The sequence below is a fragment of the Hemitrygon akajei genome, chromosome 28, assembly GCF_048418815.1.
Source record: "Hemitrygon akajei chromosome 28, sHemAka1.3, whole genome shotgun sequence".
Taxonomy (NCBI): domain Eukaryota; kingdom Metazoa; phylum Chordata; class Chondrichthyes; order Myliobatiformes; family Dasyatidae; genus Hemitrygon; species Hemitrygon akajei.
Genome location: NC_133151.1, coordinates 29,912,751 through 29,921,824, shown reverse-complemented (window position 1 = coordinate 29,921,824; position 9,074 = coordinate 29,912,751). Strand labels below are relative to the sequence as shown.

The 9,074-nt window shown below is 42.2% G+C and overlaps 1 non-coding gene across 1 annotated transcript; it reads left to right on the top strand.

Moving 5' to 3' along the window:
- The first annotated feature begins 854 nt into the window (after positions 1 to 854).
- trnad-guc (transfer RNA aspartic acid (anticodon GUC)) lies at positions 855 to 926 on the top strand. The gene has a single exon. It is a non-coding gene; the product is annotated as a tRNA-Asp (tRNA).
- The last annotated feature ends 8,148 nt before the right edge of the window (positions 927 to 9,074 follow it).

Below are 9,074 nucleotides of genomic sequence, written 5' to 3'. Positions count from 1 at the left end.
TGTTTTGATGTGCTCTAGTTTGTTGCGGGAGTCTGGGTTAGAGTGAGAGCAGGAAGCTGCACTGGTCGGTTCATCGAGAAAATGTGAAAGATGGGAAATCCATCCTTGATTGACAGGCCAGCCCAGGATGAATAATAATTTTGCACTCAATCATGGATTTAAACAATTTCTGGACTTCGTACACGAGTTAGCAGGGTTAGAACACTCGGCCGATAGAAGTCTGCACAGATCGGGTTCTGTGAATTGTTTACTTCTGATAGGTTCGATGATAGATGAAAACTCTCCTAACTGCGATCATCGGAAATCACACCTGCGTCAGTTGTCTGGAAGACAGCTCTGTTCACCATTATATCACCATTGTTCCATCATTCTGCTGGAGGTTTGGTTCCTCACCCATCTCCAGTGGTGCATGACTGTAGCTCGAGCTGCTGTTTGAATCCGGTTGGTCACACTGATTCCCCACCCTGGTAAATTCCTGTTATGTCCAGTTGTGGTCTCCATTTTCCGATAGATCCGAGATACAAAACACCCAGTAATTCGCTCGGAATCGAACTGAAGTGAGAAAGATCCCTTAAAATTTCGTAGAGCTCCACATCGCTTCTTGCCTGTCGCATTATAAAACCAGAATATATAAATGATCTGTTGAACAACACGGCGTTAGGTTCGAATGAGAGTTCCTTTTGCTAAACCTTGATTACTATCCGTGACTGAAAAAAACTAGAGGAAACTGAGAGACTTCTGTGGGAAGGACACGAAGAAACTGACTGCAGTATTGTAGTGAACAAACATCAAGGTAATTCTGTTCACTCTCTTGTGCTGTTTCATGTTTTTGTTCATGATGAACCAACAGCTGTTCCTCGTTAGTATAGTGGTTAGTATCCCCGCCTGTCACGCGGGAGACCGGGGTTCAATTCCCCGACGGGTAGACGCTGATTTTACAGCTCTTCTTCAAGAGGAATATTGTTTAAAAAAAACCAAATAAAATTGAACAAGTAATTTGGCATTGAAGTGATCAGTTCATTGACCATGGGAAGGTGGAGTATCTCTTGTTACTCTGAGTGCAGAAAGGTAGAGTCTCCCAAGAAGAAAGAAACGTTGCGTTGAGACTGTTTCTTCGAATCTCCCTGGGAGAGTCTGCATCCCGCACGTTGTTACACTCAACGAATGAGTCCATCACCCCGACGCCAATAAACCGTGGCTTCTGTTGTCAGCTATCAACTCCCTCATGGCCTCACCACGTTAGCAAACCAACTGACCAACATTAATTGTCACTCTTGATCTCTTCATTTGCATCCTCGTCTTGTTTTGGGACGCATAATGACTCCAGGCCCCTACTGTGCAAAGGAAAATCAGACTTTACAGAGAGCTTTCTTGCCGACGTTGACTGCACACTGTCCGGGAACATTCCTCGCCGAGGTGCTGTGTTAACTTGACTTGCTGTAGCTCTTCCCACTTCCCTTCCGTTCTGTAACGGACAACATGGATTGTGGCTGCAGTTGAATTGCCCAGAGAATTCAGGTCTCCTCAGTGAACCTACCATCGACTATCCCGAAGAGGAGGGTTGTTGATCAATAATGTAGGCAGCCGTGCTTTGGGTCATCACTCCACAGAGTGCTGTCTAGCAAGAAATTAAAACAATGTTCACTATCATCAACTGGAGTTGCCAAACTTCCACGCAGGGATTCTAACAGGATTTTCATGCTTACAGTTGACGATATTCTCAGATATATCAAAGATGTTTGTGGATCATTCCAGGCTAGAGATGGCACAACTACCTCCGCTGTCAGCCAACAGAACATTTAATGCTGTTCAGTTTTGAGAGGCGATTTTGCAGCGTGCTGGCGTTTTGTTAGAAATTTCATTGATTTTCAGACTTGAAAATCAATCGCTGTTATCCAATTACTGCAACATTAGGGACATATTGATGCTCTCATGAGCCCGTCTGGTAGGTCCGCAAACAGGAACACTACAATCCATTAACGTTGCTCAGTCTCTTTCATCCTTCAACGCTGGCAGATGGTGTGCATTTGGTACAGCATATGCCAAATTGTAAGAACCCCTTGACAGCGTTTGTTCAAACTGGAGACACCATTTATATGGAAAGTGGATACCCTGGGACAATCAGTACAGTAGGTCTGCCAGCCGACTCTGTAAGTGCCATCATCAGAAGTTGTGATATCACTGACGACTTATACATACTGTTACCTACATCTGAACCCATTACCCCGAAGTTGCAATAACAGACTTCACCCTCATCCTCATGATGCAGCTTCAAAGATAAAGATTCATGCGGTCCATCACAAGAAATTTAATGCATTCGTTCAAAACATTTAAATTGGGAAGTCTAATTTATCTGGGCAGTTCAGTCCAGTGCTCGCTTCACAGCTCTAACATTGTTACCAAAGTAAAAAACAGACTCAACCTTGCCCGAACCTCATCACCCCCATTTGGCCTCCAGTAGATTCTTTTGGGTTCTGGTGAGGTCATAGCTGGAGGATTCTGTGTGGATAACTTCTGTGACGTCAGCTCTGAACCACCCATGTGCGCACTATCATCGGCTCTCTAACTCGTGTCCTCTGTATTACTTATTTGTTTGTTTATTTGTATTTGCAGAGATTGTCGGCCGTCTAATTCGCTGCATGTCGCCTGAATGGATGTCGTGTCCCTTAAAGAGCTGTCAAAAACCTTACCAAAGCTCTTAACTGGCTTTTCTGTTATGATTGGAATGGCTGTGCCTGCGATGCTGAACCAGAACTTATTCTCCACCTTCCCTTTCCTCAGCATCATAGATCTAGATTTGGTTGGTTTGAAACGCATCCGGGCCCACTCCACCAGATTTTCGAGCTTCTGTAGAATCCACCGGCATCCCGTGACTGATTCTGTGGTCACTGTGAGGTCATCCATGAATGCCCTGATGGGTGGTTTCCGTTGAGTGGAATTCATTCTGTGCCCTTTTCACTCTGGTTCAGCAGACTTAGTGAGCATGTTCATGGCTAGGGAGAACAGTGTCACTGAGATAGTGCATCAGTTAATGATGCCGTTCTCCACTTTGTGCCAGTTTGATGCAATTGCTCCTTTAGAGACCCTCACCAGGAAGTCGCTGTAATAATCAGCGATAAGGTTTCTAATTCTGCTAGGGACGTAATGTTTGGTCAGAGTGAGCTGCACCAGCTTGGGCTAATGGAGTCATGTGCGTTACAAAATCCTCTTGTAACCTTCGACAAACCTCAGCTCCATCCATCGCTTCTTCAATCTTCGTGTCACCCGCAACCTTATTCACCCATTCTTCCGCCTCTTCATCAAGGCCATTTATAAAAATCACAAAGAGCAGGGCCTCATGACAGATCCTTGTGGCACTCCATTACTTACCGACCTACAGGCAGAATACTTCTCTTCTATTACAACCATCTGCTTCATTCCTGTATGCCATTCTTTTATCCAAACAGTCAAAGTTAAACTGATCCCATGCCTAATGACTTTCTGGATGAGTCTCTCGTGGGGCACCTTGTCAAATGCCTTGCTAAAATTCATGTAGACCACATCTACTGTCCGACTCTCAACAAGTTCTTCTGTTATGTCTTCAAGAAAACTCACTTAGGCTCGTGAAGCCCGACCTTCCCTTCACAAAACCTTGTTGACTATGCTTGAGTAGATTATACTTCTTCAAATGCTCGTAGATCCTATCGTTCAGAAAACTTTCCAATAGTTTGCAGACCACCGACGTAAGACTCACTGCTCTATAGTTCAAAGCACTCTCCCTGTTATCCTTTTTTAAACAAGGGAACTACATTTGCCATTCTCCAGTCCTCCAACAATTCTCCTGCAGCCTAAGAATATTCAAAGATCAGAACTACTGCTCTACTACTGAGGAATTTTTTCTGCTAATGTTCGCATTTATTGGGACTGGTATTTGATATTTTCCATCAGTGACAAGTAAATCAGTTCTACTGTAAACTCAATTATTTGGTGGTATTTCAACAGACCTAGTGAACAATGAGATTCAATACCTCACAGCTGGTGCCTGCCATTATTTCCTTTCTATGACAGTCCTCGTAAATTCACCCTTGCTATTCACCTCTCACTCTTCCTGTGTGATGGGATCCCATCAGTCACCACTCTCAGGGTGAAGAGTTTCCTTTAATTTCCTCCATGGTTTTTTGCAGGCTGAAGAAGAAGCTGAGCTGAATCTAGTAATATCTGATAGGCTGCTAGTCCCTCAAATCTCTGCACCAAGGAGGAATCACATTGGTAGTTAATTGTATTATTTCCAGTCCATGTCAATATTATTGGTCATTTTCACTTCTTCTAAATGCCCGTCTCACACAGATGGAGTGGAGGCAGTGCTTGCAAACCCTTTATTGCAACTGTCCTTTCCATAAATCTCTAAGTTTAAGAAAATACTATTCTTAAAGAGCCGAGAGGTAATGTTGCAGCTATATAGGGCCCTGGTCAGACACCACTTGGAGTACTGTGCTCAGTTCTGGTATCCTCAATACAGGATGGATGTGGAAGCCATAGAAAGTGTGCAGAGGAGATATACAAGGATGTTGCCTGGAATGGGGAGCATGGCTTATGAGAATAGATTGAGTAAGCTCTGCCTTTTCTCCTTGGGGCGACAGAGAATGACAGGTGACCTGATAATGTGTATAGGATGGTTAGAGGCATTGATCGTGTGGATGTTCAGAGGGTTTTTCCCAGGGCTGAAATGGTTGCCAGAAGAGGACACAGTTTAAAGGTGCAGGGGAGCAGGTACAGAGGAGATGTCAGGTGTAAGTTTTTCACTCAGAGTAGTGAGTGCGTGGAATGTGCTGCTGGCAACCGTGGTGGAGGCGAATACGATAGAGTCTTTTAAAAGACTTTTAGATAGGTAAATGGAGCTTAATAAAATAGAGGGCTACAGGTAAGCCTAGTAATTTCTATGGTAGGGACAGTTGCTGCACAACTTTTTGGGCCGAAGGGCCTGTATTGTGCTGTAGGTTTTCTATGTTTCTATGTTTCTATGATTTGTTCTCTTATCTTGTGTGGAGCCTCACTGGAACCGGGTGATTGTTAGAGATCACCTTGGGGACTAAAACCATGTCATTTAATATGCGGTGCTTCACCGTTTGATATACAACTTCTGGGAGACTACAAAGCTTAAAATATTTGTTGACGGTTTTCTCAAAGACAGCTCAGCAGCACAAACAAAACGATGGAGGAACACAGCAGTCCAGGAAGTTTCCATGGAAAGTAGTATACTTTAGACGTTTCGAGTCGTGACCCTTCACCAGGGCTAATGAAAAGTCTCGGTTTGAAACTGTGATCACCCTGTTTCTGAGTTCTTCCATTATTTTGTGTGTTGCTTTTAGATTTTCAGGATTTGCAGAGTTTATTGTGTTTGTAACAACAACTTATCAATTCTACTCTGAATACCATTGCATCCAGATGTCTTCTGAAATTCTAAATAAACAACATCCAGTGAATCTCCCTTTTTTTTGCTGCCTGTAATTTCCTCAGAAATCCAACCAATTGGCCAGGAAAGATTTTTAAATGAGACAAATTCCCTTTCACCTGTTTTGTCATGTGTATCCAAGTACCCTGTAAATTCAATTTTAATAATGGACTCCATCATTCTTCCAAGCACTAATTCCGGGCTAGCTGTTGTATAAGTTCATATATTGTGCATCTCGCCTTAGATAGTCTACTGCTCAATGAAATGGCTGAGTTTATAGTAGTCGCTTTGGTAATCATTTATCAAAACACTGCAGATACTGGGCAGGTCCCGGCGGATTGCAAGACAGCATGTGTAACGCCACTTATTTTTTAAGATGTAAGCAAAACACGGGCAACTATAGGCCAGTTAGCTTAGAATCTGAAGTCGGGAAAATCCTTGAAGCTGTCATTAAGGAAGAAATAACGTAACATTTAGAAAGGAGTGGTTCCATTAGACAGACGCAGCATGGATTCAGAAAGGGCAGGTCTTGTTTGGCAAACTTACTGGACTTTCTTGAGGACAGAATGAGTTCAGGGGATAGAGGGGAACAGGAGAATGTCGTATACTTGGATTTCCAGAAGACGTTCGATAAGGTGCCACAAAAGAGACTTATAAATAGGATACCGATGCCTGGAGTCTGAGGCAGAATATTGACATGGATAGTGTTTTGGTTAACCTATAGAAGGCAGAGAGTTGAGACAAATGGGTGTTTCTCCGCATGGCAGTCGGTGGTGAGTGGGGTGCCGCAGGGGTCAGTGCTAGGCACGAAGCTGTTTAACATTCACACTGATGATTTGGAAGATGGGACTGAATGGAGCGTAGCAAAGTTTGCTGATGACACTAAACTGAGTTGAAAAGGAAATTGTCCAGGAAATTATGGAGAGCATGCAGAGGCATATAGATATGTTAACTGAGTGGTCCAAGGTCTGGCAGATGGAATTCAACGTTGGTAAATGCAAGGTCATCCACTTCTGAAGAAATAATAGAAGAGCAGAATATTATCTGGATAGACACGGTCTGATAAGGAATAGTCAGCATGGATTTAAGCGTGGAAGGTCATGTTTGACAAATCTCATTGAAATTTTTGAAGAGGTTACGAGGAAAGTTGACGACGGTAAAGCAGTGGGTGTTGTCCATATGGACTTCAGTCAGGCCTTTGACAAGGTTCAGCACGGAAGGTTAGTTAAGTAGGTTCAATCGTTAGGTATTAATACTTTAACAATAAAATGGATTCAACAGTGGCTGGATGGGAGATGCCAGAGAGCAGTGTCGGATAACTGTTTGTCAGGTTGGAGGCCGGTGAGTAGTGGTGTGCCTCAGGGATCTGCATTAGGTCCAATGTTGTTTGTCATATACATTAATGATCTGGATGATATGGTGCTAAATTGGATTAGTAAGTATGCAGATGATACTAAAGTAGGTGGCATTGTGGATAATGAAAATGGTTTTCAAAGCTTGCAAAGAGATTTAGGCAAGTTAGAAGAATGGGCTGAACGATGGCAGATGGAGTTTCATGCTGATAAGTGTGAGGTGATACATTTTGGTAGGAATAATCCAAATAGGACATACATGGTAAATGGTATGGTATTGAAGAATGCATTAGAACAGAGTGGTCTAGGAATAATGGTGCATAGTTCCCTGAAGGTGGAATCTGATGTGGATAAGGTGGTGAAGAACGCTTTTGGTATGATTGCCTTTATAAATCAGAGCATTGAATATAGGAGCTGGGATGTAATGTAAAAATTGTACAAGTCATTGGGAAGGCCGAATTTGGAGTATAGTGTACTGTTCTGGAAAGATTATAGGAAAGATTTCAAGAAAATAGAGAGAGTGCTGAGAAGATTTACTAGAATGTTGCTTGGGTTTCACCACCTAAGTTACAGGGAAATTTTGAACAAGTTAGGTCTTCATTCTTTGGAACTTAGAAGGTTGAGAGGGACTTGATAGAGGTATTTAAATTTATGAGGGGGATAGAGAGAGTTAACCTGGATAGGCTTTCTTTTCATTAGAGTAGGGGAGATTCATACAAGAGGACATGTGTTGAGAGTAATGGGGCAAAAGTTTATGTGTAACACGAGGGGGAATTTCTTTACTCAGAGAGTGGTAGCTGTAGGAAACGAGCTTCCTGCAGAAATGGTAGAGGCAGGTTCGGTATTGTCATTTAAAGTTAAATTGGATAGGTAGCTCAACAGGAAAGGAAGGGAGAGTTATGGGCTGCGTGCGGGCCAGTGGGACTAGGTGAGAGTAAAGGACTAGAAGGGCCGAGGTGGCCTGTTTCCGTGCTGTAATTGTTATATGGTTATATGTTATAATATTATTTTGTTACGGATCAGCAATAATAAATATATGAGTGAGGCAGGGTTTTTTACAACAAATAAAACATTTATTGAACACTGAAAGACAAACCACCCAAAAGTAAACAAACCACTCACGTAACCAGAAGTCATCTGCTGTGCGGCAGCTTAAACAGTTCTTAAAACAATAAAGCTTAAACAGTTCTTAAAGCGATGTTGCATAAACAGTTCTTCAAAGTAGTATTGCAAAAGTTAAAAATGCTTACAGTCCATTTAAGGGAGAGTCTTTTTAAGACGATGTAAATTCCCTTTCACGTCGCGTCGTTGCGATTCCCAGTCGAACTATACTTTTTACACGAATAATTTACGGTTGAAAAATTAAACAGCTTAAAGGCACTGACCTTTCCTTTACAACACTGTATTCAATCCTTTCTGCTATTTCACAGGGATTAACACAAGCACAGCCAACGAATTCCTTCCGAATGAGGATCAAACAAGGTCGAACCTGTTTCAGCGTCGAAATCGACTTTCCTCGATCTTTTAACTCCCGTACTTCGATCTTCACTCTCCACTGATTTTTAACTAGCAGTATTATAAATAAACTGCTGGCAATGACCTTTTAAACTTTAGGCATTAATTAAAACTCCATCTTTCAACTAAACTGCCTGATAACATTAAAATCCTCACATGACCTCTACTGGCGGGAAAATGACGTCACTCCACGATCACAAGACCATTACCTCAAGTCCAGTATAGCTTCAACACCTGTCACGTGACAAGTGCACCACTGTCACGTGTTACGGGTACGTAACAATTTAAATGGTGAAAGATTTTAGCATGCTCTTGTGCAGAGGTACTTGAGAGTACTTGTGCAGGAATGCCAAAAAATTGTCTCGTAGGTACAATAGGTTATTAAGAAGGCAAAGGGAATGTGGAACGTCATTGCTAGAGGGATTGAATTCAAGAGCAGGAAGGTCATAATGCAACCATACAGGGTACCAAAAAGGCCGCAGCTGGAGTACTGTATACTGTTCCGGATTCAGCAACAATAAAAGTATAAGTTCGGCATTGCTTTTTTTAACAAATAAAACATTTATTAAACACTGAAAAACAAGCCCCCAAAAGTAAACAAACAACTAACGTAACCGGAAATCAACTGCTGTGCCTCAGTTGAAACAGTTCTTAAAGGAATAAAGCGGAGAAAGTTCTTAAAGCAGAGTTGCAAAAACAGTTCTTGAAAGTAGTACGTCAAAAGTTCAAAATGCTTACAGTCCATTAAAGGAGAGGCTTTTTAGACGATTTAATTT